Source organism: Coenobita brevimanus, chromosome 4 (genome assembly GCF_032717465.1).
Source record: "Coenobita brevimanus isolate Jiangsu-jjx chromosome 4, ASM3271746v2, whole genome shotgun sequence".
Taxonomy (NCBI): Eukaryota; Metazoa; Arthropoda; class Malacostraca; order Decapoda; family Coenobitidae; genus Coenobita; species Coenobita brevimanus.
This window is the reverse complement of record NC_136957.1, coordinates 15,773,173-15,798,208: the sequence shown is the minus strand read 5'-3', so window position 1 is coordinate 15,798,208 and position 25,036 is coordinate 15,773,173. Positions and strand designations below refer to the sequence as shown.

The window sequence follows — 25,036 nt, the reverse complement described above, 5'->3', positions numbered from 1 at the left end:
CCCTCAAGCATTTCAGCTTCAATGTCAATCAATTTTTCAACACGGGACTCCATCATGAATTATACAAATGTGAGCAACCCCAGGAGGTGAATGCTCAACTACGAAAATGCCCCAACTGCAACTTGAGCAACCCCAGGAGGTGAATGCTCAACTACGAAAATGCCCCAACTGCAACTTGAGCAACCCCAGGAGGTGAATGCTCAACTACGAAAATGCCCCAACTGCAACTTGAGCAACCCCAGGAGGTGAATGCTCAACTGCAACACCAAAATAGTACACACTACAAATTCACATACCTTATAGTTCTACACATAATGCTAAGTACATATACCTTTGAGAACTGGGGGATGAGCTATTACCTTAATTTCAAGTTAAATTACCGTTACATTAATAGGTCATCCCACCGCTGTGCCACCACTTGTACTGTCACCTCTGCGATCCAGACTTTTACATGGTCAAAAGCGGCAGAAAACAAGTCACTATTGATGACCGCTGTGTGCTGGAACGGTCGGGAACTGAGATTGATGGAGACTCTCTCATTAGCGGCCTCTTCGGTTGCGTTTATTAACCCATCACGTCCCGACCACTTTCGCACCTCTGACACCCTCCAGTCCCGACCATTTTTGGAAACATTTTTTTTTGGCTAAAACCTTCGCTTTTGGTGAGAAACATCGAAAATTCATAAAGAAATCGCTCACCTGAGGTTTAAAATACTCGATACAGGTAGGAGTACCTCCTTACCTTACAGGGTTTTCTATCAGGCTGGCTGCAAAGAAAACGTGTTCTATGGGAGGATAACTATTCCACACCACTCATAAACGGTATTTATTTATTTATTTGGTACGAATTTATATGTAGTACGAGAGTATATTGGTTTTCAAACAGTAATATAGGCATTATAAGCATTGTTTCACTCACTAACTCATCACCATTCCTGACCTTCTTTTGCCACATTGCCTGATCATAATTTCTGACTGTTTCTTCCTCTAATGCTATGTAAACTTTGTACTCCACATTGTCATCGATTGGGGAATCACTCTGGCCCTGAATGTCTTTATTGGCTAGGTCACTGGTAACAGGTGAAATGCCGAGACAATGGTGTGGGGGGGAGGGGGGAGGTAATGCAGTGTAAGGCATTGTCCCTGCTTGGCATCTTGTAGAGAAATAGAGGAAGGTGTCCCGTGTATACGTATGAAAAATCACGCGCGGAAATTGAAAATTGTGCAAATTAGGGACCTTGCAATTGCAAAACGTACCAGTACGTCGATGGGACTGCAAATGCAAAATGTTGCAACATACCCATACGTCGACGGGACGTCTCGGGTTAAATTTCAAGTGGCTAAGTTAAGAGTGGTAGCATGCCAAAATGACAGGGCCAGTCTCCAACTAGGCCAACCCAAGCCCAACCTTCGCAGTTTCCCAGAATGCTTCTAAGTTGCAAAATTAACAAACTACTAGGCAAGCTCTACACTTATCTTGGAAAGATCATATTGCATCTCTTGTAAAATCTGCTTCCAAGAGATTGGGTGTGCTAAGCCGACTCCGCTCTTTCTTTACCCCTGCACAATTGTTGACTCTATACAGGGGTTTTATCTGCCCCTGTGTGGAGTACAACTCTCATGTGTGGGGAGGCTCCCCACATACAGCTCTTCTCAATAGGGTGGAGTCAAAGGCTTTTTGTCTCATTAACTCTTCTCCTCTTACTGACTCCCTTCAACCATTTTCTCTTCACCGCACTGTTGCATCTTTATCTCTTTTCTATCGCTACTTTAATGGTCACTGCTCCTCTGAACTGTCTGCTTGCATTCCTCCGCCTCTACGACGGGCGCGTAGCACCCGTCTGGCAGCAAACTCTCATCCCTTTTCTGTCCAACTCTCTAATGCAAGAGTTAACCGTTACTCCCAGTCTTTCATTTATGCAACAGGTCAGCTATGGAACTGTCTCCCTCTGTCTGTATTACCTGCTGCCTATGATCTCCAGTCTTTCAAATGCAGTGTGTCCAGGCATCTCAAAATGATCGGATCTTGAATTTGGCTCTCTATTGTATTTTGTTTTTCTCTTGGAGGGAACTGTTACTGCGGGCTCATGGCCTTTGGTTCCTTCTTCCTCGCATAAAAAAAAAAACACCAGTTCTCAAGGGTTATACAAACAATAAAGTTCGAGTGGGAGGGAATGTGTAGTAACAAGACCAAAAAGTAGAAATCTTCCTCATCTACTTGCTTTACAGATTAAACATGAATCAGGTGGCACATTGTTCGGAAAATATATCTCTATATAGTCCTAATATCAAAACCACAAAACTTAGGTCCTCTGTCCCAGTCCAATGTGTTTCTTCATAATCGGCCCTCCGAGCACAAATTTCACTGGTCCAGTTCTCTGCCACTCCCGACCTTAACTTCAAGACTGGGACCTTTACTCACTGGGACTTCGACCTCCACACCTGGACTTGGACTCTCACTGGTACTTAGACCTCCACACTTGGACTTTGACCCACTGGTACTTCAACCTCCACACTTGGACCCGCTAGAACTTAATATGAATAATGAATAACTATTCTCCCCAATGCAAGTAATCCCTTCACATGATCAGGAAGGTCTCATAATAAAGAAACATGAGTTACAACACTCGGCATCTCAAGTAATAATAGAATAACACATGGCACCACAGACACACTGGTCTGCTCAAAATAATACTTATTGTAAGGATAACATGGAAGAAAAAGTACTGTAACAAATACAGTAAGCATGAATAATAACTGTAACTCTAACCATGAAAATCATCACTGTATCAATATTATTGTGCCTCACAAAGTAACTATGTGAACATTGTTACGGAACAGAGAAAGATAATGTACACTTTAAGTGAGAATACTAAAAATCACTACTGTCCCGTAAAGTTCCAGGTTCAAAACAAAAGAGTTAGGTAAAATTACAAGTTAAAGTTTAATGCTCAAACTAACAACAAAACATTCAGGACTCATAAGGATAATGTAATGGCAAAAAACAGGTTAAATATATGGTTAACTGCAATAGCCTCTATTAACACGAAATTAGCAAGAGTAAATTTATCTAAGTCAGCCCTGATAAAATGAGAAAACACTGGATAATGCTCAGTTAATGCAAGATATATTATTACAGATACAAAACATTATTACCACTGGCTGACAATATGAATTACAAAAACTTTACTAGGCCTACGAATCAACACCTTATGCTATACAGTACAAGAACAAAATGTAATAACACTTATACTCAAATTACACAGCTGCTAGATGGTTGGAGACTTCCTGAGCACTCACAATAATAACAACTGTACAGGGGAGGTGAGATTTGAGCAAAATGAGGAGTAGATCTAAGTGGCAATTAATGCAGAGACTGAGCTCATTATATAGGGGCCGGCAGAGCTTGATACAACTTGTAAGAAGGACGCGCAAATGAAGCCAGAGGGGACAAAGAGTTGACACTCCTGCTCTGAACAACAGAAAGAACGACTTACTCTACTATAAGGGAGGAGGGGGGGAGTGAGGTAGAACACGCTCGTGATCAAACATGCAGCATACTGTACGTTAGAATTACACAAAGGATGATGAAATCATAGGCTATGTAACACCTCCCCACAAAGAAAAAGAAATTTACAAAGGAAATTTCTTATTACTCTAAAACAATCTGTCTAAAGTCTAGATAAGCAATCTGCAATAACATTTTCTTTCCCCTTGACATGCTGTATGTCTAATGAATACTCTTGAAGAAGTAGACTCCATCTTGTCAATCTCTGATTTTTATCTTTAAACTTACTAAGGAATTTCAGTGGGTTATGATCGGTATAAATGACTATGGGGTCATAACCAGAACACAAATAAAATGAAAAATGCTGTAATCCCAAAATCAAGGCCAAAAGCTCTTTCTCAATAGTTGAGTAGTTCTTTTGAGGTGGAGTGAACTTCTTACTGTAATAAGATACAGGGTGTTCAATACCCTGATCATCCTCTTGCAGCAAAACAGCCCCAGCTCCTGTATCACTTGCGTCAACAGCCATCTTAAAAGGCTTAGCAAAATTTGGAGTACCGAGCACTGGCTGACTTAATAGGATAGTTTTAAGTTTGGTGAAAGAGGATTCACAGTTATCGGTCCAGACAAATTTAACTCCCTTTTTCAGTAGGTCTGTAAGTGGTGATACAAGAATTGAAAAGTTAACAACAAATCTCCTGTAATAACCTACCATTCCCAAAAATCTTTGTAGCTCTTTCCTACTTTTAGGTCTGGGAAGATCACTTATAACCCGAACCTTAGCTGCTGGTGGTGCAACATGTCCATCACCAATTACGTACCCAAGGTACTGAACTTTAGCTTGACCAAACTCACACTTTGATAAATTAGCTACAAGTTTAGCCTGAACCAAACGCTCAAGAAATTTACTGACATGGCATAGGTGATCTTTCCAGTTGTCACTGAAGATTAATACATCATCAATATAAACAACACACCCTGCCAAACCCTCTGTTACAACATTCATGAGCTTCTGAAATGTGGCTGGTTCATTCTTCATACCATATGGCATTACAGAACATGCAAAAGTCTTTCCTAGTGTTACAAAACATGAGATCTCCCTAGCACGTTCAGTCATAGGTACTTGCCAGTATCCCTTTAACAAATCAAACTTACTTATGTACCTAGCCTTTCCGATCTTGTCTATGCAATCTTCCACGCGAGGGAGAGGGTAAGTGTCTGTTTTGGTTATCTGATTAACACGCCTGTAGTCGATGCAAAGCCGCTGAGACCCACCTGGCTTAGGGACTAGAGTGACAGGAGATCTCCACTCGCTCTGACAGGGCTCAATCATCTTGTGGTCCAACAGGTAGCCAAGCTCCTTCTTGATGAGAGGAACTTTCACTGGGTTCACACGGTAAGGAGGCAGTTTAATTGGCTTTGCGTCTCCGACATCGACATCATGCATCAACACAGTGGTTCTTCCTGGAGTGGCACGGAACACTTGCGGGTACTCCTGCAGTAATGCAGAAAACTCCTGCCTTTCCTCGGGAGCTAGATGAGAAAGCTTAGTCTGGAGATCATTCATGATATCAGGATTCTTCCCCAAACTATCACTCAGGCTCATGCTGCATGAGAGAGCTTCACTTGCAGACTTGGGTGGAACAGCTACAGTGCAGACTGGGTTATTTTCGTCCCGCCTGTGATATAACTTTAGCATGTTGATGTGACAAAGTTGCTTGTTCTTTCTACGATCTGGTGTGGCGATGACATAGTTGACATCACTGAGTTTCTTCTCCACGAAATAAGGACCACTAAACTTGGCTTGAAGAGGTTGCCCATGCACAGCAGAATCAAAACCTGATCTCCTGGCTGAAAGTGGCGTAACATCTTCTCCTGAGCAGCTCCTAAATTCTCTCTCGCCAGCTGTAAAGCAGTGGACAGCCGTTCTTTGAACTTCATCACATACTCCAGCAGGTTGACGTCATCTTCCTCCGACAGCCAGCATTCCTTGAGTAACTTAAGGGGTCCTCTTACTTCATGGCCAAACAGTAGTTCAAAGGGTGAGAACCCCAGTGATTCATTTGGAGATTCTCTTGCGGCAAATACAACGAATGGAAGACCTTTATCCCAGTCTTTCTGATGTTCCAAACAGTATTTCTTGAGCATCGATTTGAGTGTTTGATGATATCTCTCCAACGCTCCTTGGGTCTGGGGATGGTAAGCTAAAGACGTGATCTGGGTGATGCCCAACTCTTTCAGAGACTGCTTGAAAACATTTGACATGAAATTACTTCCCCGGTCTGACTGTACCTCCTTGGGCAGACCAAACTTTGTGAAGAACCCTAGCATTTCCTTAACCACGTTCTTTGCTGAGATATTTCTAAGTGGAATGGCTTCAGGATAACGAGTAGCCATATCAATCAGGGTCAACACATAAGAAAATCCTGAAGAAGTCTTAGGAAGAGGGCCCACAATATCCACCAACACACGGGTGAATGGCGCCTCAAAAGGAGGAATGGGAAGTAGAGGTGCAACCTTTTCGGTCTGATTACACTTCCCCACAACTTGACAGGTGTGACAAGACTTACAATACCAGGAAACATCCCTGAAGATACCTGGCCAGTAGAAGTGTTTCAAAATGCGTGCCACAGTCTTCCTCACTCCAAGGTGTCCTGCCAAACTGGAATCATGAGCCACTCTAATGATATCCTGCCTACAAACACGAGGGATGACAACTTGATGTACAACCTCCCATTTACAGTCGGCTGATGCTGTTGGAGGTCTCCACTTTCTCATAAGTACTCCTGACTTTATATAATAACAAGTAGAAGCACCAGCTGACTCTTCCTCACTGCAAGCAGAGTTAGCTAGACCTTTCAACTCAGGGTCAGCAACCTGCAACTCAACCAACTCTTGACGAGACAAATTATCAACACTACAGGGTACTGCCTCATCTGGTGAGTGGTCCAAATTAGCAAGAAAAGTATCAGCTAGGATAACATCATCATCATCATTATCCTCTAAGTCACCAGTAACTTTAGACTTAGCCCTAGTGACAGCACATGCAGAGAACACATCAGGGATATCACAGTCCTGGGCTGCAGCCACTGGCTCACTAGACAACTGAGGAGCTGGACACACTTGACTTCCACCAATATCATTTCCAAGTTAGAAAGTTACACCTGACATTGGGAGTGTCTCAACCAACCCAACCATAACGGAACCATTAACAAACCCAGACTCTAAATTCACTCTGCACAGAGGGACAGAGAAGTAATTATTCCCTACACCTTGTAAGATTACAGTTTCATCAGAGGAATTAACATTAGAGCCTAGAACACTGGGATTTTTGTATACTCAACATGGGATTGCTTATCTTGCTTATAAGTTGTCCTAAATTTTACTCTATAGGCTTCAGGAACAAGCTCATAGGCCTTAAGAATCAAGCTCTTAACTACATCATAATTATCAGATTGATCCTGAGGTAAAGATGCATAAGTTACTTGAGCTTTACCGGTGAGAACAGTTTGAAGGAGTACTGGCCAATACTCTTTGGGCCAATTAAAACCTGTAGCTACCCTCTCAAACAACTGAAAATACTTTGTTAAATCAGATTCATTAAAAGGAGGGACAAGTTTAACATTTTTAGCCATATCAAAATCATCAGAGCTAGATGATCCAGTTCCACCTTGTTTCATGCGATACTCATGGTCTGCATGAATCCTAGTTAGTTCAATTTGTGCCTGAGCCTCCTGAATACGAGCATTTGCCTGAAATTCAGCCTCCTTAGCACGAGTCTCCTGCAGGGCTAGCTGTAACTTAGCTAATTCAATCTGCGTTTGCTCATTTGGAGGAGTTACATTAAACAAGCTTTCATTAATCATGTCAACAATTTGATCTTTAGAATGATGTGAGCGAACAGCAATTCCCAATTGTTGAGCAACAAGCTTAAGTTCATTCTTTGTTCTGTTTTCTACATCACACACTGTTTGCACATTTGACAAAAAATCTTTGGCTTCATCAAGCGTAGTAATAGTAGACATCATGAATAAATTACAGTCACAAAATATCAAGCAATATCCTTATGATAATATCCTGAATATCCTGATAAAAGGTCGCCAAATTTATGTTACAGAACAGAAAAAGATAATGTACACTTTAAGTGAGAATACTAAAAATCACTGCTGTCCCGTAAAGTTCCAGGTTCAAAACAAAAGAGTTAGGTAAAATTACAAGTTAAAATTTAATGCTCAAACTAACAACAAAACATTCAGGACTCATAAGGATAATGTAATGGCAAAAAACAGGTTAAATATATGATTAACTGCAATAGCCTCTATTAACACGAAATTAGCAAGAGTAAATTTATCTAAGTCAGCCCTGATAAAATGAGAAAACACTGGATAATGCTCAGTTAATGCAAGATATATTATTACAGATACAAAATGTTATTACCACTGGCTGACAATATGAATTACAAAAACTTTACTAGGCCTACGAATCAACACCTTATGCTATACAGTACAAGAACAAAATGTAATAACACTTATACTCAAGTTACACAGCTGCTAGATGGTTGGAGACTTCCTGAGCACTCACAATAATAACAACTGTACAGGGGAGGACAGAGATTTGAGCAAAATGAGGAGTAGCTCTAAGTGGCAATTAATGCAGAGACTGAGCTCATTATATAGGGGCCGGCAGAGCTTGATACAACTTGTAAGAAGGACGCGCAAATGAAGCCAGAGGGGACAAAGAGTTGACACTCCTGCTCTGAACAACAGAAAGAACGACTTACTCTACTATAAGAGAGGAGGGGGGGAGTGAGGTAGAACACGCTCGTGATCAAACATGCAGCATACTGTACGTTAGAATTACACAAAGGATGATGAAATCATAGGCTTTGTAACAACATTTACTCACAACATAGCCCTAAAAAGTACTGAATTATCAAGTCATTTCAACACAATAATAAATAATTCACAGTCTCTGGGCACCTGATACTTGGCCTACAAAAATCACACATTTATCTGAGGCTCAGACAGAACTAGCTAGCATTCTCGTACTCCAGTTACTAAATAATAATACTATACAGTACAAATATATGGGAAATACCTCACTATCCAGCTCAAAAATGTAGGGGAGGTGAGCGGGAACACAGGACTCGCCTCTCCAAAGGCCAACGGCACCACCGCCACACTCCCTTAGGAACGACAACACCTGATCCCACCCGAGTCCGTTTCCTAATATCGTCACTATTATCACTCGTGAGATATCACTATTCGGGCTTCAACATATCAGACGTATCATTAATATCAAATTACTTACAGAATTCCTTGGAGGGGGGGGGAAGGATGACGACAGCACTGACCAACTGCCACTTACCATGGCCGGTAAGCGAGTGAGACACGCCAAAATTGTGTGGTGCAAGAGGAAGGGGGGGGATGACGGCGTACGTAATTTAAGATCTTTAATTATTACAGACTCGTGATAGACTCAGTGTGATGTCTTTCCCCTTACAATCGATTACTCAGAAAAAATAACATTCTCTAGTTACAATAATTACTCAACATCACCTCTCACTTTATATCCTTACATTGAAAAATATTGAAAATTATCGTGCTTTACATCACTTTGCGCACGCATACATTATGCTGGATTATGTGAACAAAGGCACATGTTCCCATCGACTCGAGATTTTATATTATAAAGAGACTTAATACTAGTGAATTACAGTAGGAAAAAAAAAGTGACTTAGCAACTAGGTAATTAATCTACGTTCTGGACACGTCCACATGGTAACAGCCATGCCTCAGCCACTCTCTCTCACTTAACCGAACTTTTGGTCATATAAAATAAACTAGATACAACTCATTATCACTTCCGGGCACTACAGCCCAGCTTGGGATATTATTATTTTTTTAATGCTAGGAACAAGGAACCAAAGGCCACGAGCCCACAAAAACTGTTCCTTCCGAGAAGAACAAAATACAAGAGAGAGTCAAATTCAAGATCCGATCATTTCTAGATGCCTGGACACACTGCGTTTGAAAGACTGGAGATCATAGGATGCAGGAAATACAGACAGAGGGACACAGTTCCAGAGATGATCTGTTGCATAAATGAAGGACTGCGGGTAATGGTCAACTCTTGCATTAGAGAGCTGGACAGAAAAGGGATGAGAGTTTGCTGCTTGGCGGGTGCTACGTGCCTGTCATAAAGGTGAAGGAATGCATGCAGACAGTTCAGAGGAGCAGCAACCATTGAAGTAGCGATAGAAAAGACATAAAGATGCAACAGTGTGGCGAAGAGACGGAGGTTGAAGGGAGACAGTAAGAGGAGGAGAGTTAATGACGAAAAACCTTTGACCCCACCCTGTTGAGAAGAGCTGTATTTGGAGAACCTCCCAACACATGTGAGTTGTACTCCACATAGGGGTGGATAAAACCCGTGTATAGAGTCAACAATTGTGCAGGTGTAAAAAAGGAACGGAGTCGGCTTAGCACACCTAATCTCTTGGAAGCAGATTTTACAAGAGATGTAATATGATCTTTCCAAGATAAGTCCCGAGTGAATGAAGCCCCAAGCATGTTCAAGGATGATGCAGGATTAAGCTGAGTATTATTAAACATTAGTGGGTACACCTGTGGAAGATTTTGTTGGGTTGATAGGTGTAAGAACTGAGTCTTTGATGTATTAAAAACAAGATTATTTTTACCCCAGTCAGAGATACGAGCCAAGTCAGGCATTACGTGTGCCATAGCCCCATTCCTTATATGTTCAAGTAACTGCTGAGATGGATGTTGCGCAGAACCAAATGGAGTAATCAGCGTACGAGTGGATAGGGTTAGATATACAGCTTAGAAAATCATTGATGAATAAAACGAAGAGAGTTGGTGATAGGACAGAGTCCTGAGGAATACCACTGTTGATAGATCTAGAAGAACGATGGCCGTCTACAGCAGCAGCTATAGAATGGCCAGAAAGGAAGCTATAGATGAAGGCACAGATAGAAGGATAGAAACCTTAAGAGGGCAGTTTGGAAATTAAAGATTTATGCCAGACTTGATCAAAAGCCTTTGATGTGTCAAGTGCAATGGCAAAGCTTTCGCCAAAATCCCGAAAGGAGGATGACCAGGAGTCTGAAAGGTAGGTGAGAATATCGCCAGTGGAGCGTCCCTGATGGAACCCATACTGACGATCAGAAAGAATGTTGTGATAGGAAAGATGCTTTAAAATTTTCCTATTAATAATTGACTCGAAAACTTTTGAGGTACAGGATGTTAAAGCAATTGGACGATAGTTAGAGGGTTGGGAATGGTCACCTTTCTTTGGGACTGGCTGCATGAGAGCAAACTTCCAGCAAGAAGGAATGGTACAAGTTGATAGACAGAGATGAAAGAGTTTGCCTAGGCAGGGTGTATGCACAGAAGCACAGTTCTTGAGAACAACAGGAGGGACTCCTTCAGGCCCAGATGCCTTATTAGTATTGAGGCCTGTGATGGCAGAAAATACACTGAAGAAATTTTAATGTCAGCCATGAGGAAGTCAGAGGGGGAAAGTGAAGGAGGAACAGCACTGGAATTGTCTAAGGTGGAATTGGAGGAGAAAGTCCGTGTGAAGAGATCTGCTTTATCAGTAGAAGAAATAGCTACAGAACCATCAAAGTAGAAAAGATGAGGGAAGGATGATGAGGTAAAGTTCTTAGAAAGGTTTTTGGCAAGGTGCCAGAAGGAGCGAAGAATTCGAGCTGGAGAGTTGAGTGCATTTAGTATGGATGAAATTATTTTTAGCAGAGCAAGGAACAGACTTAGCACGACTCCAGGCAGAAACACAAGCAAGATGTGATTCAGGGGTGGGTTGGCTCTATTGCCTTTTATAGGCCCTTTCCTTATTGCGGACAGCATTAGAACAAGCGTGATTAAACCAAGGCTTTCTTGCATTAGTCAAAGGATATGAGAAAGGAATGTATGCTTCCATGGCCGAGAGCATAACCTCCTTAATGCGCGAGGGACACTCAGATGGCTCCCAGCCATGGAAGCAATAATCATTCCAGGGAAAATCAAAGAAGTACTGCCTGAGGGCCTCCCAATCTGCAGCTCCAAAGTGCCACAGACGACGTTTCTTTGCAGGGCCTACAGGCTGTACTGGAGCGATATGACAGGTTAAGGTGATAAGGTTGTGATCAGAGGAGCCCAACAGAGAGAAAAGATTAACAGTGTAAGCAGAAGGATTAGTTGTAAGGAAGAGGTCAAGTATGTTGGAGCTCTCTCCAAGGCGGTCAGGGATATGAGTAGGGTGCTGTACAAGCTGCTCCAGGTCATTAAGGATAGAAAAGATGTAAGCTTGTTCACCACGTGGATCAGTGAAAGGAGAGGAGAGCCAAAGGTGGTGGTGAACATTGAAATCTCCTAAAATGGAGATTTCAGAGAAAGGAGAAGTGGATAGATGTGTTCCATCATAGAAGTAAGACAGTCAAAGAATTGTTGATTGTCAGTAGAATTAGGGGATAAGTAAGCAGCACAGATATAATTTATTTAGTCAGAGAATGACAGGATAGCTGAAGCCAGAGTATAGAGAATTCAGAAGAATCGAGTTCAGGAACACGGGAGCAAGAAGTCATTGCATATATATACACAACAGCCACCTTTGGCTTTGAAATGAGTATAGAGAAAGTAGGAGGGTACAGAAAAGGGTTTGCTGTCAGTTACATCAGACAGCTGAGTCTCAGTTAGAAAGAGAAGGTGAGGTTACAGGAGGAGAGGTGGTGCTCAACAGAGCAAAAGTTAGAGGAAAGGCCACGAATGTTGCAGAAATGAAGAAGTGAGTCAGACAGTGGTTCTAGGCAGCTCAAGTCGTCACCGGGAGAGGGGCGGAAAGTGGGGTGCATTTATGGTCCCCCCCCCCCCGGGGACTCTGAGGCCGTGTGTTGGTTAGTCATAATTTTCTTTTGAATTTTGGAAAAGGAAGTGTAGTGTGTACTGTGCATGTAGTTTGGTGTAGATAGTTAGAGAAACTTGTATTGGAGAGCATGCTGGCCTACTCTCTGTGTTACTGAGACACTGAAAAAGTTCAGCAAAGGGCTGATGAAACGGGAGCTCCAGCTCTCCCTGCCTTCAGCTTTCCATCCACCTCGAGAGTATTGCCCTGCTCGACTGGTGCTACAGTCTACTCCTCTGCACATCCCCTTGCTCCATGTCGAAGATTTAACTCACTGCAGCACTTAATCCACACTCTTGACACAAGTGTTACATCCCTGTCTCATACAGCCACAGGCTCCAACGGCAGTAGTTCAGTACTGAAAGGACGTTGCCCAGTGAGTTGTTCTTCCTAAGGTCAGCGTTTAGGTGTATAGTACACAGGATCAGCTCAGACGTCGTAAATAAACACTAGCTTCTTAAGAAAACTGTCTTGACTTTCCAAATAATTACACTGGATGCTTTCCAGCTTCACTTCACAACAATTCTCACAAGCACTGGAGTTATACAAACTTGACCAATTGCAATTACATTCAAAGCTTAACAACACTTCACTGTTTTCACAAGCACCAATTATATACAAACTTCAGTAACATTTCACTCTTTGCCAACAACACTTCACTGTTTTCACAAGCACCAAAAATATACAGACTTCACCGACACTGCACTACACACAGAGCTGAAAACTGACTGAGCTTCCTCTAGTCTCTTCCCCATCCTTATGTAAGCTTACATTGTTCTAGAGTGATCTACATTCTATGAGAACAACAATTCTAGTGTTTTCCGGACAGAGAGCATTGGTTACAACAGTTACCAACTCGGAGACATCCAAAACATGCCAGAGATTTTTCACATTACATAACACTGTTAATTATTTATCATACAAACTTAAATTAAATGACATAATATAACAGTCACATAAATAAAACATTATTGAGAAAAAGAGCACAAAAATTTATATACAACTTACAAAATAACTATGATCACAAACAGCAGGCAAACTGGCAACTGGACCTACAGTAAACATCGGGAATCAGTGAGGAACTTCTTAACAGTATACTGTATATCATATCACCCTAAGAAATATGTAAAACGAATAACATGAAGTAGTGATATATTAGAAGTTAACATTCAGATAAGTCTCCTGATTTGAATGAATGTGTAATGTATTACTCCGCACACAGCATGCAGCATAACCTCTTGTTCCTGATGTACAGTATTTGCTTTCCAGTATTGCAAATACAGATGCTCTAGTTTCGAAGACCAATTAAGGAAAACTCTTGTGACTGCAATACACTACCTTATTTTCAAGTGTCATGGTGATGATACAACAACAATAAGGATGCCGCAACAACGAAATTTATCTTACAAATGAAGCCCTACCTGCGGTAACAGCAAGACCATTCTGCCTTTTATTCCTTGTCTTTCCCCTTACTTTTAATAATTTGCTACTTTATTCCTAACTGATGCAAAATTACTTCAAGTTGTAAGAAGATATGATAGATTTTACCCTTTTCTCATACACTAGGCAATGAAGATGACCAAAGCATGGGTTTATACTCTTGCAATGCAAAAGCACATTCACTTTGCCCTATCTGTTAATCTCTAGTATCCTTCTTTTAAATAAACCTGTGTCCTGCTAAACTGAAAATGCTGATTTGAAAGTTTTGAACTCAGTGGCTTGTTAATGAACATCTACATTTTCTCTCTCTTGCTAATTGTTTAGACACTGAGGATACTAGGCTATGACACAAGTTTGTCAATATCCAAGGAGCTCCAACTCTTGGCAAATTGTCAAGGTTTTCCTTATTTTTCATTCATTGAAAGTCCTCTGGCTTGTATTAAAACTTCAAGAGAATTTTCTTAATGAAATACTGGCCAAATGCAGTGCAAAAACTGCATGTTTTTGAGTAAAAGCTGTTTCCTTCCGTACATGGTGATCGAACCAATTAAAATAGCCTACTAACTTACGCCACATTCCCGTTTTCTGCCGTCGTCCATGAAGACAACAAAAACGGAAATAAATGACTTTGAATTATTCCTTATTATTGTAACGAATAATAATGACTGATTATAATTCATTATAAAAGTGCTTTTCTATTTAGTCGTACACTACTAAAAAACTATTGTTACGAAATTAGATATGAACTCCGCAAATTATTCCTGGCTCCTTGAGCGATAGTTCTGAAATTTCAGTTAGTTCCGTTTGGGATTTTCTATTATTGTAACTAAAGAACTGATTTCTACAATTTTGAAATATACTGGTACTTTTGTATTTACTTATTGTTTTCTGTAACAGTTTTACATAATAAATTTCACCTTGTAAAGATATAAGGAAGAAATTGTACATTATCGCTGACCGACTCTACAAGAGTGTAAATTAATGGTTTCATTATTAATGTATGTTAGTCTTTGCTGTATCATGTATACATTAGTGTTGTACAGTATTTTAGTGTACATTAGTGGTGTGTAGTATTATAGTGTACATTAGTGTTTTAACGTATTAAAGTATGCTTTAGTGTTGAACAAAATTATAGTGTGCTTTAAGGTTGTAGCCTACAGTAGTATACAGAAATGTCAGTGTGTAATACTGAGAGGTGTAGTGCTGTACAGTAGTACAATGTGTTGTTTTGTACAGTAGTGTACTGGTCACTGTCAGGACGAAATCCCCTGGGAGAATAGCCTAATAGGTCAAGCTCCTAGAACAAGAGTTCCTTTTTAAGGTATTGTTTCAAGAAACGTTAATTTAAGGTTAGGTTAGATCAGTTTAAGTTTTGATTAGATTAGGTAAATTTTTGTTAGGTTAGGTTTGTTTACCTTTTGACTGGGTTATGATCAGCTTAGCTAAGTTTACCTTTGTTTTGGCCAGGTTAAGGTTAGATTAGTGTTGGGTTAGATTTTATTATCTTAAGAATTAGGTTAGGTTAGGTTTAAGTTTAGGATAGATTTGGTAAATTTTGTTAGGTCAGTTTAATTTTGGACTGGGTTACTGTGAGGTTAGCTTTGTGAAACTTTAGTTAGGCTAATCTTAGGTTGCATTAGTGTTGGGTGAGAGTAGTTGAAGAATTAGGCTAGGTTAGGTTAAGCTTTGTTTGCTAAGCTTTGCTAATTGTTTAGACACTGAGGATACTAGGCTATAACACAAGTTTGTCAATATCCAAGGAGCTCCAACTCTTGGCAAATTGTCAAGGTTTTCCTTATTTTTCATTCACTGAAAGTCCTCTGGCTTGTATTAAAATGTCAAGAGAATTTTCTTAATGAAAAACTGGCCAAATGCAGTGTAAAAACTGCATGTCTTTGAGTAAAAGCTGTTTCCTTCCGTACATGTTGATCGAACCAATTAAAATAGCCTGCTAACTTATGCCACATTCCCGGTTTCTGTCGTCGTCCATGAAGACAACAAAAACGGAAATAAATGACTTTGAATTATTCCTTATTATTGTAACGGATATTATTTTATAAATAATAATGACTGATTATAATTCATTATAAAAGTGCTATTCTATTTAGACGTACGCTACTAAAAAACTATTGTGTTACCATGTTAGATATGAACTCCGCAAATTATTCCTGGCTCCTTGAGCGATAGTTCTGAAATTTTAGTTAGTTCCGTTTGGGATTTTCTATTATTGTAACTAACGAACTGATTTCTACAATTTTGAAATATACTGGTACTTTTGTATTTACTTATTGTTTTCTGTAACAGTTTTACATAATAAATTTCACCTTGTAAAGATATAAGGAAGAAAATGTACATTATTGCTGACCGACTCTACAAGAGTGTAAATTAGTGGTTTCATTATTAATGTATGTTAGTCTTTGCTGTATCATGTATACATTAGTGTTGTACAGTATTTTAGTGTACATTAGTGGTGTGTAGTATTATAGTGTACATTAGTGTTTTACCGTATTAACCCGCCCCGTCCCGTCGACGTATGGGTACGTTGCAACGTTTTGCATTTGCCAGTCCCAGCGATGTACCGGTACGTCGTGCAATTGCAAAGTGCATAATTTCCACAATTTTCAAATTTCGCGCTTGATTTTCGGTACGTATCCTCGCTTGACGTTGCCCTACCTGCCACCAGGTGGGGACACTCGGCGACCCCGCGCGCCCTGCACTAACCCGCAGCTCATTCACTCACCTTTTAGCAACGGTCCTGCTCAGACAGGGCGACGAGAGGTCTCTCAGAGGTCGAAATTCAAGCCACCCTGGACGCCTTTACAGGCGACAGTGATTCCCCACTGGATGACGAGGTTGTTGACAAAGATTATGTGCAGCCAGAGGAGGAAGAAACACCACCAGCAGTGATGAAGAAGTCCCGTCCCCCAGGAAGTGGCAGTACGTGACTTACCATGCTGCTAGAGAGGGGCAGCTGGCCAAAAAAAAACACGTGCAACATCCTATGCCCAGCCCCAACGTGATGTGGAACCCGAATTTGATGACGAGGACGAGGATGAGGACAAGGACGGAGTCGTGGGACGTGCTGCCACGTGGTATGGACGTGAGGTGATTACTCATCGTGGCCCCGAGCGCACACCACGTCAGACGAGCAGGTATGGGCCTAGTATTTTGTTTGGGGAGGTAGGAAGTGCCGTGGAGGGAGTGGGGAGTGAAAGAGAAAGTGCAGGGAGGAGTATGGAAAGTGAGAGTGGCATGAGTGAGTCATCGCTCTCCCTTGGTAGTGTGAGGCGGTGGGGTGTATCACATGGGGGAGTGCAGGTGCATTCTGTATCACGTGGGGTTGTGATGGAGGGGGAAGGTGGGGAGGAACCACTCCCCAGCACGTCTTATGCTCCCCAATATTCCCAAACGTCATCCCCACAGCCCCCTAATGTTCCTCAAGGCCGTAAGGGTAAGGGAAAGGGAAAGGGTAAAGGCAGAGGGAGGAGGAGTGAGAGTGGGGAAGCCCTCCGCACTCCTTCTCCCCAACCTCCCCCACCAGCATCTCCTCCCCACCCAGACGAAGGCAGTGATAGGGATGATGGGGATGAGGGATTTGTGGGATGGAACTGGGAGGATGGGAGTGATTTTTCTCCCCTCATTCACCCCTTCACTGAGCAGGGGCGCGCTGGCTGCATTGCTCCCGGAATTCACTGTAATTCCACCAGGTTGGATTTTTTCCACCTGTTTTTTAGTGAGGCATTCGTGGAGCAGATTGTTTACCAAACCAACCTTTTTGCAAGAACCCAGCACCGTGAGAGTGAAAGATTGGGAACAAGGAGCAAGCATTCTATCATATATGATTACCCTGTCTCCCTTTCAGAAATGTTCCTATTTTTTGCCCTGGTCCTTTTGATGGGTATTATACGAAAGAACAGAATTCCAGCTTACTGGACAAGGGACCCTGTTATGTTTACACCAATATTTGGGCAAGTCATGAACCATAATCGCTTTCAACAAATTCTAAGTCGCCTCCATTTCTATGATGCTCATGATCCTGCAAATGCGAACGACACAGATAAGATGAGGCGAATTAGGTTGGTCTTTGATCACCTGTGGCAAACCTTTCGTTCATCATTTTATCCCTATAGAGACCTCGTCATAGACGAGAGTCTCGTGTTGTGGAGAGGTAATATTTCATTTAGGCAGTATATACCCAGCAAAAGGCACCGTTTTGGGTTCAAGATCTTTGTTATGTGCGACTGTAGGACTGGATACGTGCAAGACAGTCTTGTACACCAGTGCACAGACAGACATAATAGAAGATCGGAGTATTGGACTGTCGGGAGCAGTGGTAAAGACAATGATAGAAGACTACCTTCATCGTGGTCATGTCCTCTACCTGGACAACTGGTACACTAGCCCTCTTCTCGCTCGTTATCTACACATGCATGAAACGGGAATCTGTGGAACCGTGAAGGTGAACCGGCGTCACATGGCCAAGGTAGGGCGGAAACTTGCGAGGAATGAGGTTGTCTTCTTCAAAGCCAACAACATCCTTGCAACTGTGTGGAACCATAATAGACAAGTAAGCCTCTTGTCAACGGTTCACCGCCCGTCGATGCACCATACTGATTCCATTGATTACTGGAACGAGAACAGGCGTCACATTTGGAAACCTGAGTGTGTCATGGACTATAACATAAATATGCGCCTGGTGGACCAGTCAGACTCCATGATATCGACGGTAGAGTGTGCCAGGACCACGATGAAGTGGTATAAGAAACTGTTCTTTCACTTGCTAGACATCACTGCTCTGAATTGCCACCACCTTCACGCCATGACAACAGGAGTTCAGGAAACCTTTGAAGGGTTTGTGAGGGAGCTCACAATAGAGATGTTTGCACGGTATGCTGTTGAAAGGCCCCAACATCGAATCCGCACTGCCCCTATTGCCCAAACTCCCCTGAGAATATCCGGCCGCCATTTCCCCACTCCTATCCCTCTCCAGCCAAACAGACCTAGGCCTCAACGCAGGTGTCACGTGTGTAGCAATTTCCGAGTGATACTCACCACACAGAGGAAGGACACCCGCTATGAGTGCGTCGAGTGTGACTTGGGTCTCTGTATTCACCCATGTTTCAGCGATTATCACACCTTGATGCAATTCTAATATGGTGTGAATGCGATAGGACGCTGAAACTATGCGACAAACAGACGCTCAGTGAAAATATCAGTCAAGTTGATCTGAAAATATTAGTATAAAGTGCATACGGGTATAACATAAGTGCAAAAATTGTATGTAAGTGTATAAATATGCTGTAAGTGGAAACATATCTAGCAAGGGTTTTTTGATGTGATATTCTGTCGCTCAGTGCAATAAGGCCTGTAAATATGTAAATATTATTATTGGAAATGCAAACGGGTATAATATAAGTTCAAAATATTGTAAGTGCTGAAATATATTCTAAGTCAAAATATTCCTAGCGTGTGTATAGAGATGCGATATCCTGACGCTCAGTGGAATGAATAAGGCCCGTAATTATGAAAATAGAAGTCAACAAGTAGGAAAGTGTGTAATATATGTGAAGAATTTGTATGTAAGTGTTTGAGTATTATGTTGGTCGAAACATTCATTGCGAGGGTATTTTCATGCAATATTCTGACGCTCACTTGAATAAATAATGGCAGTAACTATGTATAGTGCAGTATAGGGGTGTAAACATGTGTAATGTAAGTGGGAAAGTATAATTGGAGTGAAAAAATAAAGTAGAAGATGAAACACGAGTGTTTGAGATTGTGCTTGCTACTTGAATATGTGCTAGCATTTCGCTAAATGCCCTCGTAATGAATGTAAATAATTGAAAACATTTACAGTGGTGGAGGAAAGGTTCTATGTAAAGGAAAAAATAATAGGAAAGTGATAAAACAATTGGGTATGTTGAAATACGAGTCATAGCGAGTGTGCTTAGTAAGCCGATGTGCACTATACTTATGCTGCATTTCATCATAATGAATGAAAACATCTGAAAACATTTACAAACAGTAAAAATAGGTAAAATGTCAATGAAACAGAAGTATACAAGTAGAAAAAATGATATGTTGACTGATACAAGAAACTTAGCACATAGCATGTTACCACTCGGACCTAACTCGCTATGCTCGCGCGAAGGTACAATGCTTATTTTTCATATATATGTGTTTGAAATCCATTATACTCTTATTGTTTATTAGTTCAAATTCAATAAATGTAGAGGTGTTGTTTGTTGTTTCTCCCAATATTTCCTACCATAGAAAACGTGAGCGCCTCACACATCGATGATAGAATACGATACCTGGTGCGGGGGACCTCACCTGTTCCAACCACTTATGGACCACGGTAAGCCCTTTCATGGTGATTTTCCTTTGTTTTTCAACCAAAGTGGAAGTTTTAGCCAAAAAATTTTTTTTTCCAAAATAGCTCGGGATTGGGGGATGTCGGAGGTGCGGAAAACCTCGGGACGTGACGGGTTAAAGTATGCTTTAGTGTTGAACAAAATTATAGTGTGCTTTAACCCGTCACGTCCCGAGCCTTTCCGCACCTATGACATCCCCCAGTCCCGAGCCTTTTTGGAAAATTTTTTTTTCTTATGAAACTTCCGCTTAGGTCGAGAAACTATGGAAAATCTTGAAGAAAGTTGTCTCTGCAGTCTATAAGTGGTCTTTACAGGTGCGGTTTCCCCCCGCAGGTATCGTATTCTGTAATGGGCTGGATATGCGTAAACGTTTTCTATGGTAAGGAGTAATGGGACAAACAACACACAACACCTCTACATTTATTGAATTTGTACTAATAAACAATAACAGTAACAATATAATGGATTTCAGACACATATATAGGAAAAATAAGCATTGTACCATCGCGCGAGCATAGCGAGTTAGGTCCGAGTCGTATCATGCTATCTGCTAATTTTCTGTTATGAGTCTACCGATCATTTTTTCTACTTGTATACTTCTGTTTCAATGACAATTTACTAATTACAACTGTTTGTAAGTGATTTCAGATGTTTTCATTCATTTTGATGACATGCAGCATAAGTTTAGCGCACATCAGCTTAGTAAGCGCACTCGCTTATGTCTCGTATTTTCAACATACCAAATTGTTTTATCACTTTCTAATTATTTTCCCATTTACATAGAACCTTTCCCCACCACTGTGAAGGTTTTCAATTATTTTCATTCATTACGAGGGCATTTAGCGATATGCTAGCGCCTATTCACGTAGCAACCACGATCTCAAACACTTTGTGTTTCATCATCTACTTTATTTATTCACTCCAATTATATTTTCCCACTTACATTACACACGTTTACACCCTCCAATGCACTATACATACTTACTGCCATTATTTATTCAAGTGAGCGTGAGAATATCGCCTGAAAATACCTCGCAAGGAAATGTTACGTCATACATAATACTCACACACTTATATACTAATTCACGCACACACTTATATACTAATTATTCACTTTATCACTTGCTGACTTTTATTTTGACTAATACGTGCCTTATTCATTCGACTAGGCGTCAGGAAATCTTATCTTTATAGACACGCTATGAATATTTGACTTAGGAAATACATCATCATATACAATAATTTGAACTTATATTATACCAGTAAGAATGTCACATAATAGAAAATATATAATAAGGGGCCGTATTTATTGCACTGAGCGACTGAATATCGCATCAAACTAACCTCTCTATGTAAGTTTCAACTTAGGGCAGATTTATATACTTACACCCAATGTTTGCACTTATGTTCTACCCGTAGGCACTTTATACTAATATTTGGCGATCCACATGACTGATTTTTTCACAGAGCGTCTGTCTGTCGCATTTACATCATAATTTCTGCGTCCTTTCGCAATCACACCATGCTAAAATTGCAGCAACGTGTGGTATTCACTAAAACATGGGTGAATACACAGACCCACGTCACACTGCACGCACTCATAGCGGGTGTCCTTCCTCTGTGTCGTGAGTCGCACCTGGGAATTACTGCACACGTGACACCTGCGCTGGGGCCTAGGTCTGTTGGGCTGGGGCGGGATAGGAGTGGGGAAATGGCGGGCGGATATTCTCTGGGGAGTGTGGGTAATAGGGGCAGTGCGGGGGCGCTGTTGGGGCCTTTCAACCGCATATTTTGCAAAGATTTCTCGTGTGAGCTCCCTCACAAACCCTTCAAAGGTTTCCTGAACTCCTGTGGTCATGGCGTGAAGGTGGTGGCAATTCAGAGCAGTGATATCTAGCAAGTGAAAGAACAGTTTCTTATACCACTTCATCGTGGTCCTGGCACACTCTACCGTCGATATCATGGAGTCTGACTGGTCCACGAGGCGCATGTTTATATTATAGTCCATGACACATTCAGGTTTCCAAACACGACGCCTGCTCTCGCTATGGTAATCAACAGAATCAGTACGGTGCATCAAGGGGCGGTGAACCGTGGACAAGAGGCTTACTTCTCTGTTGTGGTTCCACATTGTTGCAAGGATGTTGTTTGCTTTGAAGAAGACAACCTCACTCCTTGCAAGTTTCCGCCCTACCTTGACCATGTGACGCCGGTTCACCTTTACGGTTCCACATACTCCCGTTTCATGTCTGTGAAGATAACGAGCGAGAAGAGGGCTAGTGTACCAGTTGTCGAGGTAGAGAACGTGACCACGATGAAGGTAGTCTTGTATCATCGTCTTTACCACTGCTCCAGAAAGTCCTATACTTCGATCTTCTATTATGTCTGTCTGTGCACCGGTGTACAAGACTATGTCTTGCACGTATCCAGTCCTACAGTCACACATAACAAAGATCTTGAACCCAAAACGGTGCCTTTTGCTGGGTATATACTGTCTGAATGAAATATTGCCTCTTCACAACACGAGACTCTCGTCTATGACGAGATCTCTATAGGGATAGAATGAGGATCGAAAGGTTTGCCTGAGGTGATCAAAGACCAGCCTAATTCGCCTCATTTTGTCCGTGTTGTTTGTATTTGCAGGGTCATTAGCATCATAAAAATGGAGGCGACTTAGAATTTGTTGAAACCGATTACGGCTCATCACTTGACCAAATATGGGGGTAAACATAACAGGGTCCATAGTCCAGTAAGCAGGAATTCTATTTTTTCTTATTATACCCATCAAAAGGACAAGGGCAAAAAATAAGAACATTTCTGGAATGGAGACAGGGTAATCATAAATCATTGAATGCCTACTCCTTGTTCCCAATCTTTCACTTTCTAGCCGCTGGCCGCTTGCAAACAGGTTTGTTTGAAGCACGATCTGATCAACGAAGGCCTCACTGAAAAACAGGTGGAAAAAATCCAACCTGCTTGAATTACAGTGAATACCTGGTGCAATGCAGCCAGATCGCCCCTGCTCAGTGAAGGGGTGAATGAGGGGAGAAAATCACTCCCATCCTCCCAATCCCACGACACAAATCCCTCGTCCCCATCACCGCCTTCGTCTGGGTGGGGAGGAGATCCTGGTTGGGGAGGTTGGGGAGAAGGAGTATGGAGGGCTTCCCCACTGTCACTCCTCTTCCCTCTGCCTTTACCCTTTCCCTTTCCCTTACCCTTACGGCCTTGAGGAACATTAGGGGGCTGTGGGGATGAAATAGTTTGATATTGGGGAGCAGAAGACGTGCTGGGGAGTGGTTCCTCCCCACCTTCCCTCCATTACCACACCACGTGCTCTCTCACGCAACCTTGCTCGACCACGTGTTAGGGGATATTGGGGAGCATAAGACGTGCTTTGGAGTGGTTCCTCCCCACCTTCCCCCTCCCTCACAACCCCACGTGATAAGGAACGCACCCGCACTGGCCCACGTGATCCACTCTGCCGCCTCACACTGTGTAGGGAGAGCAATGACTCACCCACCTCACTCTCACTTTCCCTAATCCCAGGAATGTCCATTTCACTCCCCACTCCCTCCACTTCACTTCCTACCGCCCCAAACAGAATGCTTGGCCCATACCTGCTTAGACGACGTGGTGTGCGCTCTGGGCCACGATGCGTAATCACCTCCCGCCCATACCACGTGGCAGCACGTCCCACGTCTCCGTCCTCGTCCTCGTCCTCGTCCTCGACCTCGAATTCGGCTTCCAAGGCACGCTGGGGATAGGGATATGACATACCACGTGCCTTCTTTGCCTCCTGCACCTCTCTAGCAGCACGGTAAGTCACGTACTGCTGTTTCCTTGGTGACGGAACTTCCTCGTCACTGCTGGTGGTTTCTTCCTCGTCTGGCTGCACATAATCTTTGTCCATCTCCTCGTCATCCAGTGGGGAATCACTGTCGCCGGTAAAGGTGTCCAGGGCGACTTGAATTTCGCTCTCTGAGAGACCTCTCTTAGCCATGTCTGAGCAGGACCGTGGCTACCAGGTGAGTGGACGAGCGGCGGGCTAGCGCGGGTCGCGGGGTCGCCGAGTGTCCCCACCTGGTGGCAGGTAGGGGAAGGTCAGGCGAGGGTACGTACCGCAAATCAAGCGCGAAATTTGAAAATTGTCGAAATTATGCACATTGCAATTGCACGACGTACTGGTACGTCGCCGGGACTGGCAAATGCAAATCGTGGTGACGTACCCATACGTCGTCGGGACGGGGCGGGTTAAGGTTGTAGCCTACAGTAGTATACAGTAATGTCAGTGTGTAATACTGAGGTGTAGTGCTGTACAGTAGTACAATGTGTTGTTTTGTACAGTAGTGTACTGGTCATTGTCAGGACGAAATCCCGTGGGAGAATAGCCTAATAGGTCAAGCCCCTAGAACAAAAGTTCCTTCTTAAGGTATTGTCGGCCATACCACGTTGAGTACACCGCTTCCCGTCCGATCAGCGAAGTTAAGCAACGTTGGGTTTGGTTAGTACTTGGATGGGTGACCGCCTGGGAACACCTGATGCTGTTGGCATAACGTTCTCCCTACGTGTCAAGTGGGGTTGGTGGAGGATTAGTGCCCCTCCCTGTAAAACAATTAACTCTAAGCCCTTGGCCACCCCGTTTGGGATACATGGTGTCTGGCAATGAATGAATGTTTCAAGAAATGTTAATGTAAGGTTAGGTTAGATCAGAAGTTTAGGTTAGATTTAGTAAATTTTTGTTAGGTTAGGTTTGTTTACCTTTTGACTGGGTTATGATCAGCTTAGCTAAG

At 42.3% G+C, this 25,036-nt stretch overlaps 1 protein-coding gene and 1 non-coding gene across 2 annotated transcripts in view; both read left to right on the top strand.

The window, feature by feature from the left end:
* LOC145395955 (glutamate-gated chloride channel-like) overlaps positions 1-25,036 on the top strand; it is a 287,229-nt gene that overhangs the window by 15,099 nt on the left and 247,094 nt on the right. The gene's annotated exons all lie outside the window — the stretch shown is intronic.
* Positions 24,678-24,796, top strand: LOC145396937 (5S ribosomal RNA). Its single transcript, XR_013896881.1, has one exon. It is a non-coding gene; the product is annotated as a 5S ribosomal RNA (ribosomal RNA).